The following is a 15,395-nucleotide window of genomic DNA, read 5'->3' as shown; positions in this document are numbered from 1 at the left end:
GTACGATTTTTAAAGAATATTTGTAAGTTTCAAAAATCGACACTTAGAAAATTTTCAGCAAAAAGCAGGCAATGATATCCCATGGAAGGAAATTCGAGTTACTGGTAAGTACGGTTAAAATTACTTTTCAGGGTCAGTACTGAGCTCCAAGATGCAGCACTGAGGTCTCTCCTGATAACAGGTGAGTAAATCAGAATTCGTTGTTCGGCTGATTTTAGATGAATATTTTAAAGTTCCAAAACTCCACACCACTTAGAAGAATTTCCAAGTGAAACCACTCAATGTTAGCCTATGGAAGAAAAGTGAGTTATCGGCTTTTAGGTAAGTACTCGACTGGCAGAGTTATGGTTCTGGGCATAGACTCAGGGGTCTCCCAGGGGAGTCCCAGCCTACTTGCCAAGCCTTAAACTCCCCTTTTATTACATATAATTTACACCTAAGGTAGGCCCTAGGTAGTCCTAGGTGCATGATGCTATGTAAGTAAAAAATAAGATATGTACTTTGGTGGTTCGCGTGTCCTGTAAGTACCAAACAGTCTATTTCATTTTTCACTACTGTGAGGTCTACCCCTCTCATAGGTTAGCTCTGTGTATTCCCCTATACTTTTTATTTGGTAATTCCATATCGGAGAGGAGTAGCTTTATTTATTTATTGAAAATCCTACTTACTGGTGAGGTTGGATTTAACTTTACTATTTTAGAAATGCCACTTTTAGAGAGTGAACATGTCTCTGCACTTACTGCTCTATTTGCCTGAAACCTGGCCCCAATACACGTCTGGATTGGGCTGGGTGACAGCAAAATTTGTGCCTTCCCTCTAGAGAGCCACAACACAGGTCACTCAACTGCACCTGGGGGTGAGCTCCGCTCCCCCTCCACCCCCAATAGGTTCAAGAACGATAATTTATGTAAGTAAATACATTATAGCTACAGCTTATAATCATGCAAGTTTAAATCATTTGTTGTTAGATGGTTTAAATATTTGAAAGGATCTGTTTTTAATAGACATTTTACAAAAACCACTGGTACATTTGCTAATTCTGTAAAATTAACACCCAACTGCCGTGACATTACCAACCACAATGCCGTGACTCGGATTCTAACCGAGGTTGCTGCGGCCACAACGCAGAGTACTAACCACTATACGATCACGGCGAGCTACTTGGGCTCAACGACATACAATGACATGGAGAATTTATAATTCGGAACACTCAGGGCTGTTCCTGTGATAGGCTGGATGTATTCATTGCTTCCTCATTCCTCATTCAGAGGCTGCGTCTCCTCAGTGGTTGATAGGCTGAAACCGTTTCCTGGCCGCCTGCTTGTGAAATGCCAGGAGTCAAAGATCACACATTACACTTGCGGACCTGTGATGGGACACCAATGCAGAGAAACCCACCTGGCACAGGCCTTCTATTCTGTCTATTAGACCTGCATCTTCCCTGCACCTTTCAAGCCATTTGTATGTGAAGCAAGAAAGAGTTAGAGAGTGATCCATCTACACTTTTATAGGGAGGATGTCGCCGTGAGCTCCTCCCAGCTAATCACACGAACAGCAGAAAAGCAAGATAAATACACAGTTGAGGGGTGGGCTGCATGGTTATGTTTTTGAGTAAATATTGAAACTGACCTCAGTGGCTCATTAGCAGAGCTGCGGCTAATGACTGGTGCCAAATCATGATGAAGCAAGCACCATGGCTCGTAGGGGACCCACAACACGCTTTTCTTAGCTCACTGAATTAAAGTATAAACTTCCGCCGTGTGTGAGTGGTAAAGGCTTGTTAATATGGTTCCTTTTCCAATTCAAGTCTGACAACAAGAGGCAGGAACCACGTGGCTTCGGAAGCTCAGGAAAGTAGCCACCAACCACAGAGAAAGAGAGAACTGGCAGTATGAGAGGTGGAGAAAACAGAAGCGGGAGCAAGGAGCTCAAATGAGATTGATGGCGTTTAAATAGAGCGCGTAAAGGAACAGTTACACAGCTAAGAAATGGGAAAGACAGACTAGGGAAAAAAACACAGAAAGAGCCTGTAGATGAAATTCTCTTCCTGGGACAGCAGGTTAAGAGAAATTACACATGGGGAGGTTAAGCATGTAACACGGGGGAGAATAAAAAAGAAAATGCAGTTTTATGAAGTGTGTTTGCCAATCCAGCCAGCACTTTTGTTCTATTTCTCTCTTTGCGTCTTTTATTGGTAAAGTAACTTTCAAGTGCATGCGCAGGTATGAATGAGAGAGCAACCGTATAATAATTTGAAGCGTTTACACCAGTGCTAAAGTAGGAATGAGGTGTAGCAAAGACATGAAAGAGGTAGCGATAACAAATATGTGGAGAGGCAATAGTGACACAAAAATAAGCCACCTATTTATAAAACTGAAATGGAAGAAATACTAAAGGTTAACTTCTGAAATTGTAGCCGATAATAAAAAGATTCTCGTTGTTGGCAGGATTCGAACCTGCGCGGGGATACCCCAATGGATTTCTAGTCCATCGCCTTAACCACTCGGCCACAACAACTTGCTGTAAGCGGCCTACAAATATTTTGTTTGAAAGTTTTGAAGTGTTCCCACATCAAAGTACTGATATTCTGCAATGCGCTTTTTAAAAACAATGTTTTTTTCATCATGCACGGTCTGTCCTAAAAACAAAAATTGCATGAGTATATCTCTGGATCTGTAAAAGGATACGCTTGCATTCAAACTCTCTTGTGGCACTCAAGTTTTTGGGACCCTGTTGCACTCTGTTTTTGCGCTGCTTTTAGTCTACGACCCATATTACAGAAGTCAACCATCTCTGAATATTTGGGACTCCTTTGTAAGTGCCTTATCTTTAATCCTTGAAAAGCTCTATAATAAAGGGGTCTGTCAAAGATTGCTTGAATGGAAGATAAAAGAAGGCCCACTTGTCTCACCAAATGCAGTAGAGAAACCTGATGTTTTACTCATGTTATCCTTAGTTCAGTTTTTGTTAGACCTGGCATCCTTAAGGTGGCCTACCAGCAACCTTTTTGCTTTTCACCTCACGTTTTGCTGTATCTTTATGTTGGCCTTAGGACTCTAATCACTTTATCACTACTGTGAGAAAGTGGCTCTGTATATACTGTTCCCAAATAGGTACAGTGTGCACAGAGTCCCCAGTCCCCAGAGGTTTGGCAGAGGCTAAAGTTAGATATAACCTTACTCTCTAAAGTGGTAGCTTGCCGAGCAGTAAGGCAGTATCAGAGTACAGTGTAAAACATTTGTTGTACACACTCAGTCAGCAAATGGTCTCACACACTCAAGAACTGAACTCTAGGCCATTGGTTTGCATACAAAAGATATTGTTGTTTTATTTTAGAACCAACAATAGGTATCAAAATATACTTTCTCAGAATGAGATGCTTTAGTTAAATACTTTGCAATAGGCAATTGACTTTTGCAGGTCATAGTTACAGTTTATTGCAATAGGCAACACAATTTGAATCACAATAATACATTGAGCTCAATGGGAATTTTAAGTTATATGCAATTAATTACTTTCAGGATTACTTTTCTAAATCCAGGACTGGATCCTAGATTCAGTCCTGGGACAGTTCTTGGAAACAAGTGAGTAAATTCGTTTTAGTTACTGTTGTGATTTTTAAGCAATATTTTGCTATTTTAAAAGTTGACACTTAGAAACTTTTGCTGATCAAATTACCAATGTTATCCTATGGAAGGAAATTCACTTAGCAGGTAAGTGGGGTTATGGTTACTTTTTCTAGGTCAGTGTTGGATCCTAGATCCAGCACTACTGTACCACCTGTAAGCAGTTGAGAAACTGCGTTTAAGTTATACAGGCGATTTTTAAGGAATATTTACATGTTTGCAAAATCGACACTTAGAAGAAATTTCACAGAAAAACAGTCAATGGTTTCCTATGGAAGAAAATTCAAGTTACGGGTAAAGTACGTTCTCGTTACTTTTGTAATCCAGTGCTGGGCTCCTAGGCTCAGTACTGGGACATCTATCTAAAACAGGTAAACAATTACGTTTTCACAGTTGGTACGATTTTTAAAGAATATTTGTAAGTTTCAAAAATCGACACTTAGAAAATTTTCAGCAAATAGCAGGCAATGATATCCCATGGAAGGAAATTCGAGTTACTGGTAAGTACGGTTAAAATTACTTTTCAGGGTCAGTACCGAGCTCCAAGATGCAGCACTGAGGTCTCTCCTGATAACAGGTGAGTAAATCAGAATTCGTTGTTCGGCTGATTTTAGATGAATATTTTAAAGTTCCAAAACTCCACACCACTTAGAAGAATTTCCAAGTGAAACCACTCAATGTTAGCCTATGGAAGAAAAGTGAGTTATCGGCTTTTAGGTAAGTACTCGACTGGCAGAGTTATGGTTCTGGGCATAGACTCAGGGGTCTCCCAGGGGAGTCCCAGCCTACTTGCCAAGCCTTAAACTCCCCTTTTATTACATATAATTTACACCTAAGGTAGGCCCTAGGTAGTCCTAGGTGCATGATGCTATGTAAGTAAAAAATAAGATATGTACTTTGGTGGTTCGCGTGTCCTGTAAGTACCAAACAGTCTATTTCATTTTTCACTACTGTGAGGTCTACCCCTCTCATAGGTTAGCTCTGGGTATTCCCCTATACTTTTAATTTGGTAATTCCATATCGGAGAGGAGTAGCTTTATTTATTTATTGAAAATCCTACTTACTGGTGAGGTTGGATTTAACTTTACTATTTTAGAAATGCCACTTTTAGAGAGTGAACATGTCTCTGCACTTACTGCTCTATTTGCCTGAAACCTGGCCCCAATACACGTCTGGATTGGGCTGGGTGACAGCAAAATTTGTGCCTTCCCTCTAGAGAGCCACAACACAGGTCACTCAACTGCACCTGGGGGTGAGCTCCGCTCCCCCTCCACCCCCAATAGGTTCAAGAACGATAATTTATGTAAGTAAATACATTATAGCTACAGCTTATAATCATGCAAGTTTAAATCATTTGTTGTTAGATGGTTTAAATATTTGAAAGGATCTGTTTTTAATAGACATTTTACAAAAACCACTGGTACATTTGCTAATTCTGTAAAATTAACACCCAACTGCCGTGACATTACCAACCACAATGCCGTGACTCGGATTCTAACCGAGGTTGCTGCGGCCACAACGCAGAGTACTAACCACTATACGATCACGGCGAGCTACTTGGGCTCAACGACATACAATGACATGGAGAATTTATAATTCGGAACACTCAGGGCTGTTCCTGTGATAGGCTGGATGTATTCATTGCTTCCTCATTCCTCATTCAGAGGCTGCGTCTCCTCAGTGGTTGATAGGCTGAAACCGTTTCCTGGCCGCCTGCTTGTGAAATGCCAGGAGTCAAAGATCACACATTACACTTGCGGACCTGTGATGGGACACCAATGCAGAGAAACCCACCTGGCACAGGCCTTCTATTCTGTCTATTAGACCTGCATCTTCCCTGCACCTTTCAAGCCATTTGTATGTGAAGCAAGAAAGAGTTAGAGAGTGATCCATCTACACTTTTATAGGGAGGATGTCGCCGTGAGCTCCTCCCAGCTAATCACACGAACAGCAGAAAAGCAAGGTAAATACACAGTTGAGGGGTGGGCTGCATGGTTATGTTTTTGAGTAAATATTGAAACTGACCTCAGTGGCTCATTAGCAGAGCTGCGGCTAATGACTGGTGCCAAATCATGATGAAGCAAGCACCATGGCTCGTAGGGGACCCACAACACGCTTTTCTTAGCTCACTGAATTAAAGTATAAACTTCCGCCGTGTGTGAGTGGTAAAGGCTTGTTAATATGGTTCCTTTTCCAATTCAAGTCTGACAACAAGAGGCAGGAACCACGTGGCTTCGGAAGCTCAGGAAAGTAGCCACCAACCACAGAGAAAGAGAGAACTGGCAGTATGAGAGGTGGAGAAAACAGAAGCGGGAGCAAGGAGCTCAAATGAGATTGATGGCGTTTAAATAGAGCGCGTAAAGGAACAGTTACACAGCTAAGAAATGGGAAAGACAGACTAGGGAAAAAAACACAGAAAGAGCCTGTAGATGAAATTCTCTTCCTGGGACAGCAGGTTAAGAGAAATTACACATGGGGAGGTTAAGCATGTAACACGGGGGAGAATAAAAAAGAAAATGCAGTTTTATGAAGTGTGTTTGCCAATCCAGCCAGCACTTTTGTTCTATTTCTCTCTTTGCGTCTTTTATTGGTAAAGTAACTTTCAAGTGCATGCGCAGGTATGAATGAGAGAGCAACCGTATAATAATTTGAAGCGTTTACACCAGTGCTAAAGTAGGAATGAGGTGTAGCAAAGACATGAAAGAGGTAGCGATAACAAATATGTGGAGAGGCAATAGTGACACAAAAATAAGCCACCTATTTATAAAACTGAAATGGAAGAAATACTAAAGGTTAACTTCTGAAATTGTAGCCGATAATAAAAAGATTCTCGTTGTTGGCAGGATTCGAACCTGCGCGGGGATACCCCAATGGATTTCTAGTCCATCGCCTTAACCACTCGGCCACAACAACTTGCTGTAAGCGGCCTACAAATATTTTGTTTGAAAGTTTTGAAGTGTTCCCACATCAAAGTACTGATATTCTGCAATGCGCTTTTTAAAAACAATGTTTTCTTCATCATGCACGGTCTGTCCTAAAAACAAAAATTGCATGAGTATATCTCTGGATCTGTAAAAAGATACGCTTGCATTCAAACTCTCTTGTGGCACTCAAGTTTTTGGGACCCTGTTGCACTCTGTTTTTGCGCTGCTTTTAGTCTACGACCCATATTACAGAAGTCAACCATCTCTGAATATTTGGGACTCCTTTGTAAGTGCCTTATCTTTAATCCTTGAAAAGCTCTATAATAAAGGGGTCTGTCAAAGATTGCTTGAATGGAAGATAAAAGAAGGCCCACTTGTCTCACCAAATGCAGTAGAGAAACCTGATGTTTTACTCATGTTATCCTTAGTTCAGTTTTTGTTAGACCTGGCATCCTTAAGGTGGCCTACCAGCAACCTTTTTGCTTTTCACCTCACGTTTTGCTGTATCTTTATGTTGGCCTTAGGACTCTAATCACTTTATCACTACTGTGAGAAAGTGGCTCTGTATATACTGTTCCCAAATAGGTACAGTGTGCACAGAGTCCCCAGTCCCCAGAGGTTTGGCAGAGGCTAAAGTTAGATATAACCTTACTCTCTAAAGTGGTAGCTTGCCGAGCAGTAAGGCAGTATCAGAGTACAGTGTAAAACATTTGTTGTACACACTCAGTCAGCAAATGGTCTCACACACTCAAGAACTGAACTCTAGGCCATTGGTTTGCATACAAAAGATATTGTTGTTTTATTTTAGAACCAACAATAGGTATCAAAATATACTTTCTCAGAATGAGATGCTTTAGTTAAATACTTTGCAATAGGCAATTGACTTTTGCAGGTCATAGTTACAGTTTATTGCAATAGGCAACACAATTTGAATCACAATAATACATTGAGCTCAATGGGAATTTTAAGTTATATGCAATTAATTACTTTCAGGATTACTTTTCTAAATCCAGGACTGGATCCTAGATTCAGTCCTGGGACAGTTCTTGGAAACAAGTGAGTAAATTCGTTTTAGTTACTGTTGTGATTTTTAAGCAATATTTTGCTATTTTAAAAGTTGACACTTAGAAACTTTTGCTGATCAAATTACCAATGTTATCCTATGGAAGGAAATTCACTTAGCAGGTAAGTGGGGTTATGGTTACTTTTTCTAGGTCAGTGTTGGATCCTAGATCCAGCACTACTGTACCACCTGTAAGCAGTTGAGAAACTGCGTTTAAGTTATACAGGCGATTTTTAAGGAATATTTACATGTTTGCAAAATCGACACTTAGAAGAAATTTCACAGAAAAACAGTCAATGGTTTCCTATGGAAGAAAATTCAAGTTACGGGTAAAGTACGTTCTCGTTACTTTTGTAATCCAGTGCTGGGCTCCTAGGCTCAGTACTGGGACATCTATCTAAAACAGGTAAACAATTACGTTTTCACAGTTGGTACGATTTTTAAAGAATATTTGTAAGTTTCAAAAATCGACACTTAGAAAATTTTCAGCAAAAAGCAGGCAATGATATCCCATGGAAGGAAATTCGAGTTACTGGTAAGTACGGTTAAAATTACTTTTCAGGGTCAGTACTGAGCTCCAAGATGCAGCACTGAGGTCTCTCCTGATAACAGGTGAGTAAATCAGAATTCGTTGTTCGGCTGATTTTAGATGAATATTTTAAAGTTCCAAAACTCCACACCACTTAGAAGAATTTCCAAGTGAAACCACTCAATGTTAGCCTATGGAAGAAAAGTGAGTTATCGGCTTTTAGGTAAGTACTCGACTGGCAGAGTTATGGTTCTGGGCATAGACTCAGGGGTCTCCCAGGGGAGTCCCAGCCTACTTGCCAAGCCTTAAACTCCCCTTTTATTACATATAATTTACACCTAAGGTAGGCCCTAGGTAGTCCTAGGTGCATGATGCTATGTAAGTAAAAAATAAGATATGTACTTTGGTGGTTCGCGTGTCCTGTAAGTACCAAACAGTCTATTTCATTTTTCACTACTGTGAGGTCTACCCCTCTCATAGGTTAGCTCTGTGTATTCCCCTATACTTTTTATTTGGTAATTCCATATCGGAGAGGAGTAGCTTTATTTATTTATTGAAAATCCTACTTACTGGTGAGGTTGGATTTAACTTTACTATTTTAGAAATGCCACTTTTAGAGAGTGAACATGTCTCTGCACTTACTGCTCTATTTGCCTGAAACCTGGCCCCAATACACGTCTGGATTGGGCTGGGTGACAGCAAAATTTGTGCCTTCCCTCTAGAGAGCCACAACACAGGTCACTCAACTGCACCTGGGGGTGAGCTCCGCTCCCCCTCCACCCCCAATAGGTTCAAGAACGATAATTTATGTAAGTAAATACATTATAGCTACAGCTTATAATCATGCAAGTTTAAATCATTTGTTGTTAGATGGTTTAAATATTTGAAAGGATCTGTTTTTAATAGACATTTTACAAAAACCACTGGTACATTTGCTAATTCTGTAAAATTAACACCCAACTGCCGTGACATTGCCAACCACAATGCCGTGACTCGGATTCGAACCGAGGTTGCTGCGGCCACAACGCAGAGTACTAACCACTATACGATCACGGCGAGCTACTTGGGCTCAACGACATACAATGACATGGAGAATTTATAATTCGGAACACTCAGGGCTGTTCCTGTGATAGGCTGGATGTATTCATTGCTTCCTCATTCCTCATTCAGAGGCTGCGTCTCCTCAGTGGTTGATAGGCTGAAACCGTTTCCTGGCCGCCTGCTTGTGAAATGCCAGGAGTCAAAGATCACACATTACACTTGCGGACCTGTGATGGGACACCAATGCAGAGAAACCCACCTGGCACAGGCCTTCTATTCTGTCTATTAGACCTGCATCTTCCCTGCACCTTTCAAGCCATTTGTATGTGAAGCAAGAAAGAGTTAGAGAGTGATCCATCTACACTTTTATAGGGAGGATGTCGCCGTGAGCTCCTCCCAGCTAATCACACGAACAGCAGAAAAGCAATATAAATACACAGTTGAGGGGTGGGCTGCATGGTTATGTTTTTGAGTAAATATTGAAACTGACCTCAGTGGCTCATTAGCAGAGCTGCGGCTAATGACTGGTGCCAAATCATGATGAAGCAAGCACCATGGCTCGTAGGGGACCCACAACACGCTTTTCTTAGCTCACTGAATTAAAGTATAAACTTCCGCCGTGTGTGAGTGGTAAAGGCTTGTTAATATGGTTCCTTTTCCAATTCAAGTCTGACAACAAGAGGCAGGAACCACGTGGCTTCGGAAGCTCAGGAAAGTAGCCACCAACCACAGAGAAAGAGAGAACTGGCAGTATGAGAGGTGGAGAAAACAGAAGCGGGAGCAAGGAGCTCAAATGAGATTGATGGCGTTTAAATAGAGCGCGTAAAGGAACAGTTACACAGCTAAGAAATGGGAAAGACAGACTAGGGAAAAAAACACAGAAAGAGCCTGTAGATGAAATTCTCTTCCTGGGACAGCAGGTTAAGAGAAATTACACATGGGGAGGTTAAGCATGTAACACGGGGGAGAATAAAAAAGAAAATGCAGTTTTATGAAGTGTGTTTGCCAATCCAGCCAGCACTTTTGTTCTATTTCTCTCTTTGCGTCTTTTATTGGTAAAGTAACTTTCAAGTGCATGCGCAGGTATGAATGAGAGAGCAACCGTATAATAATTTGAAGCGTTTACACCAGTGCTAAAGTAGGAATGAGGTGTAGCAAAGACATGAAAGAGGTAGCGATAACAAATATGTGGAGAGGCAATAGTGACACAAAAATAAGCCACCTATTTATAAAACTGAAATGGAAGAAATACTAAAGGTTAACTTCTGAAATTGTAGCCGATAATAAAAAGATTCTCGTTGTTGGCAGGATTCGAACCTGCGCGGGGATACCCCAATGGATTTCTAGTCCATCGCCTTAACCACTCGGCCACAACAACTTGCTGTAAGCGGCCTACAAATATTTTGTTTGAAAGTTTTGAAGTGTTCCCACATCAAAGTACTGATATTCTGCAATGCGCTTTTTAAAAACAATGTTTTTTTCATCATGCACGTTCTGTCCTAAAAACAAAAATTGCATGAGTATATCTCTGGATCTGTAAAAGGATACGCTTGCATTCAAACTCTCTTGTGGCACTCAAGTTTTTTGGACCCTGTTGCACTCTGTTTTTGCGCTGCTTTTAGTCTACGACCCATATTACAGAAGTCAACCATCTCTGAGTATTTGGGACTCCTTTGTAAGTGCCTTATCTTTAATCCTTGAAAAGCTCTATAATAAAGGGGTCTGTCAAAGATTGCTTGAATGGAAGATAAAAGAAGGCCCACTTGTCTCACCAAATGCAGTAGAGAAACCTGATGTTTTACTCATGTTATCCTTAGTTCAGTTTTTGTTAGACCTGGCATCCTTAAGGTGGCCTACCAGCAACCTTTTTGCTTTTCACCTCACGTTTTGCTGTATCTTTATGTTGGCCTTAGGACTCTAATCACTTTATCACTACTGTGAGAAAGTGGCTCTGTATATACTGTTCCCAAATAGGTACAGTGTGCACAGAGTCCCCAGTCCCCAGAGGTTTGGCAGAGGCTAAAGTTAGATATAACCTTACTCTCTAAAGTGGTAGCTTGCCGAGCAGTAAGGCAGTATCAGAGTACAGTGTAAAACATTTGTTGTACACACTCAGTCAGCAAATGGTCTCACACACTCAAGAACTGAACTCTAGGCCATTGGTTTGCATACAAAAGATATTGTTGTTTTATTTTAGAACCAACAATAGGTATCAAAATATACTTTCTCAGAATGAGATGCTTTAGTTAAATACTTTGCAATAGGCAATTGACTTTTGCAGGTCATAGTTACAGTTTATTGCAATAGGCAACACAATTTGAATCACAATAATACATTGAGCTCAATGGGAATTTTAAGTTATATGCAATTAATTACTTTCAGGATTACTTTTCTAAATCCAGGACTGGATCCTAGGTTCAGTCCTGGGACAGTTCTTGGAAACAAGTGAGTAAATTCGTTTTAGTTACTGTTGTGATTTTTAAGCAATATTTTGCTATTTTAAAAGTTGACACTTAGAAACTTTTGCTGATCAAATTACCAATGTTATCCTATGGAAGGAAATTCACTTAGCAGGTAAGTGGGGTTATGGTTACTTTTTCTAGGTCAGTGTTGGATCCTAGATCCAGCACTACTGTACCACCTGTAAGCAGTTGAGAAACTGCGTTTAAGTTATACAGGCGATTTTTAAGGAATATTTACATGTTTTCAAAATCGACACTTCGAAGAAATTTCACAGAAAAACAGTCAATGGTTTCCTATGGAAGAAAATTCAAGTTACGGGTAAAGTACGTTCTCGTTACTTTTGTAATCCAGTGCTGGGCTCCTAGGCTCAGTACTGGGACATCTATCTAAAACAGGTAAACAATTACGTTTTCACAGTTGGTACGATTTTTAAAGAATATTTGTAAGTTTCAAAAATCGACACTTAGAAAATTTTCAGCAAAAAGCAGGCAATGATATCCCATGGAAGGAAATTGGAGTTACTGGTAAGTACGGTTAAAATTACTTTTCAGGGTCAGTACTGAGCTCCAAGATGCAGCACTGAGGTCTCTCCTGATAACAGGTGAGTAAATCAGAATTCGTTGTTCGGCTGATTTTAGATGAATATTTTAAAGTTCCAAAACTCCACACCACTTAGAAGAATTTCCAAGTGAAACCACTCAATGTTAGCCTATGGAAGAAAAGTGAGTTATCGGCTTTTAGGTAAGTACTCGACTGGCAGAGTTATGGTTCTGGGCATAGACTCAGGGGTCTCCCAGGGGAGTCCCAGCCTACTTGCCAAGCCTTAAACTCCCCTTTTATTACATATAATTTACACCTAAGGTAGGCCCTAGGTAGTCCTAGGTGCATGATGCTATGTAAGTAAAAAATAAGATATGTACTTTGGTGGTTCGTGTGTCCTGTAAGTACCAAACAGTCTATTTCATTTTTCACTACTGTGAGGTCTACCCCTCTCATAGGTTAGCTCTGTGTATTCCCCTATACTTTTTATTTGGTAATTCCATATCGGAGAGGAGTAGCTTTATTTATTTATTGAAAATCCTACTTACTGGTGAGGTTGGATTTAACTTTACTATTTTAGAAATGCCACTTTTAGAGAGTGAACATGTCTCTGCACTTACTGCTCTATTTGCCTGAAACCTGGCCCCAATACACGTCTGGATTGGGCTGGGTGACAGCAAAATGTGTGCCTTCCCTCTAGAGAGCCACAACACAGGTCACTCAACTGCACCTGGGGGGTGAGCACCGCTCCCCCTCCACCCCCAATAGGTTCAAGAACGATAATTTATGTAAGTAAATACATTATAGCTACAGCTTATAATCATGCAAGTTTAAATCATTTGTTGTTAGATGGTTTAAATATTTGAAAGGATCTGTTTTTAATAGACATTTTACAAAAACCACTGGTACATTTGCTAATTCTGTAAAATTAACACCCAACTGCCGTGACATTGCCAACCACAATGCCGTGACTCGGATTCGAACCGAGGTTGCTGCGGCCACAACGCAGAGTACTAACCACTATACGATCACGGCGAGCTACTTGGGCTCGACGACATACAATGACATGGAGAATTTATAATTCGGAACACTCAGGGCTGTTCCTGTGATAGGCTGTATGTATTCATTGCTTCCTCATTCCTCATTCAGAGGCTGCGTCTCCTCAGTGGTTGATAGGCTGAAACCGTTTCCTGGCCGCCTGCTTGTGAAATGCCAGGAGTCAAAGATCACACATTACACTTGCGGACCTGTGATGGGACACCAATGCAGAGAAACCCACCTGGCACAGGCCTTCTATTCTGTCTATTAGACCTGCATCTTCCCTGCACCTTTCAAGCCATTTGTATGTGAAGCAAGAAAGAGTTAGAGAGTGATCCATCTACACTTTTATAGGGAGGATGTCGCCGTGAGCTCCTCCCAGCTAATCACACGAACAGCAGAAAAGCAAGATAAATACACAGTTGAGGGGTGGGCTGCATGGTTATGTTTTTGAGTAAATATTGAAACTGACCTCAGTGGCTCATTAGCAGAGCTGCGGCTAATGACTGGTGCCAAATCATGATGAAGCAAGCACCATGGCTCGTAGGGGACCCACAACACGCTTTTCTTAGCTCACTGAATTAAAGTATAAACTTCCGCCGTGTGTGAGTGGTAAAGGCTTGTTAATATGGTTCCTTTTCCAATTCAAGTCTGACAACAAGAGGCAGGAACCACGTGGCTTCGGAAGCTCAGGATAGTAGCCACCAACCACAGAGAAAGAGAGAACTGGCAGTATGAGAGGTGGAGAAAACAGAAGCGGGAGCAAGGAGCTCAAATGAGATTGATGGCGTTTAAATAGAGCGCGTAAAGGAACAGTTACACAGCTAAGAAATGGGAAAGACAGACTAGGGAAAAAAACACAGAAAGAGCCTGTAGATGAAATTCTCTTCCTGGGACAGCAGGTTAAGAGAAATTACACATGGGGAGGTTAAGCATGTAACACGGGGGAGAATAAAAAAGAAAATGCAGTTTTATGAAGTGTGTTTGCCAATCCAGCCAGCACTTTTGTTCTATTTCTCTCTTTGCGTCTTTTATTGGTAAAGTAACTTTCAAGTGCATGCGCAGGTATGAATAAGAGAGCAACCGTATAATAATTTGAAGCGTTTACACCAGTGCTAAAGTAGGAATGAGGTGTAGCAAAGACATGAAAGAGGTAGCGATAACAAATATGTGGAGAGGCAATAGTGACACAAAAATAAGCCACCTATTTATAAAACTGAAATGGAAGAAATACTAAAGGTTAACTTCTGAAATTGTAGCCGATAATAAAAAGATTCTCGTTGTTGGCAGGATTCGATCCTGCGCGGGGATACCCTAATGGATTTCTAGTCCATCACCTTAACCACTCAGCCACAACAACTTGCTGTAGGCTGCCTACAAATATTTTGTTTGAAAGTTTTGAAGTTTTCCCACATCAAAGTACTGATATTCTGCAATGCGCTTTTTAAAAACAATGTTTTTTTCATCATGCACGTTCTGTCCTAAAAACAAAAATTGCATGAGTATATCTCTGGATCTGTAAAAGGATACGCTTGCATTCAAACTCTCTTGTGGCACTCAAGTTTTTTGGACCCTGTTGCACTCTGTTTTTGCGCTGCTTTTAGTCTACGACCCATATTACAGAAGTCAACCATCTCTGAGTATTTGGGACTCCTTTGTAAGTGCCTTATCTTTAATCCTTGAAAAGCTCTATAATAAAGGGGTCTGTCAAAGATTGCTTGAATGGAAGATAAAAGAAGGCCCACTTGTCTCACCAAATGCAGTAGAGAAACCTGATGTTTTACTCATGTTATCCTTAGTTCAGTTTTTGTTAGACCTGGCATCCTTAAGGTGGCCTACCAGCAACCTTTTTGCTTTTCACCTCACGTTTTGCTGTATCTTTATGTTGGCCTTAGGACTCTAATCACTTTATCACTACTGTGAGAAAGTGGCTCTGTATATACTGTTCCCAAATAGGTACAGTGTGCACAGAGTCCCCAGTCCCCAGAGGTTTGGCAGAGGCTAAAGTTAGATATAACCTTACTCTCTAAAGTGGTAGCTTGCCGAGCAGTAAGGCAGTATCAGAGTACAGTGTAAAACATTTGTTGTACACACTCAGTCAGCAAATGGTCTCACACACTCAAGAACTGAACTCTAGGCCATTGGTTTGCATACAAAAGATATTGTTGTTT

The 15,395-nt window shown here is 40.8% G+C and overlaps 6 non-coding genes across 6 annotated transcripts; all 6 read right to left on the bottom strand.

The window, feature by feature from the left end:
• Window positions 1–2,435: 2,435 nt before the first annotated feature.
• Window positions 2,436–2,517, bottom strand: TRNAS-AGA (transfer RNA serine (anticodon AGA)). Its single transcript has one exon. It is a non-coding gene; the product is annotated as a tRNA-Ser (tRNA).
• Window positions 2,518–6,457: 3,940 nt separating this feature from the next.
• TRNAS-AGA (transfer RNA serine (anticodon AGA)) lies at window positions 6,458–6,539 on the bottom strand. The gene has a single exon. It is a non-coding gene; the product is annotated as a tRNA-Ser (tRNA).
• A 2,587-nt stretch (window positions 6,540–9,126) lies between these two features.
• TRNAH-GUG (transfer RNA histidin (anticodon GUG)) lies at window positions 9,127–9,198 on the bottom strand. Its single transcript has one exon. It is a non-coding gene; the product is annotated as a tRNA-His (tRNA).
• A 1,281-nt stretch (window positions 9,199–10,479) lies between these two features.
• On the bottom strand, window positions 10,480–10,561 carry TRNAS-AGA (transfer RNA serine (anticodon AGA)). The gene has a single exon. It is a non-coding gene; the product is annotated as a tRNA-Ser (tRNA).
• A 2,588-nt stretch (window positions 10,562–13,149) lies between these two features.
• TRNAH-GUG (transfer RNA histidin (anticodon GUG)) lies at window positions 13,150–13,221 on the bottom strand. The gene has a single exon. It is a non-coding gene; the product is annotated as a tRNA-His (tRNA).
• Window positions 13,222–14,502: 1,281 nt separating this feature from the next.
• On the bottom strand, window positions 14,503–14,584 carry TRNAS-AGA (transfer RNA serine (anticodon AGA)). The gene has a single exon. It is a non-coding gene; the product is annotated as a tRNA-Ser (tRNA).
• Window positions 14,585–15,395: the final 811 nt, after the last annotated feature.

The sequence above is a fragment of the Triturus cristatus genome, chromosome 12, assembly GCF_964204655.1.
Source record: "Triturus cristatus chromosome 12, aTriCri1.1, whole genome shotgun sequence".
Taxonomy (NCBI): domain Eukaryota; kingdom Metazoa; phylum Chordata; class Amphibia; order Caudata; family Salamandridae; genus Triturus; species Triturus cristatus.
Note: the sequence above shows the minus strand (reverse complement) of the source record. Positions and strands in the feature narration are given on the sequence as shown.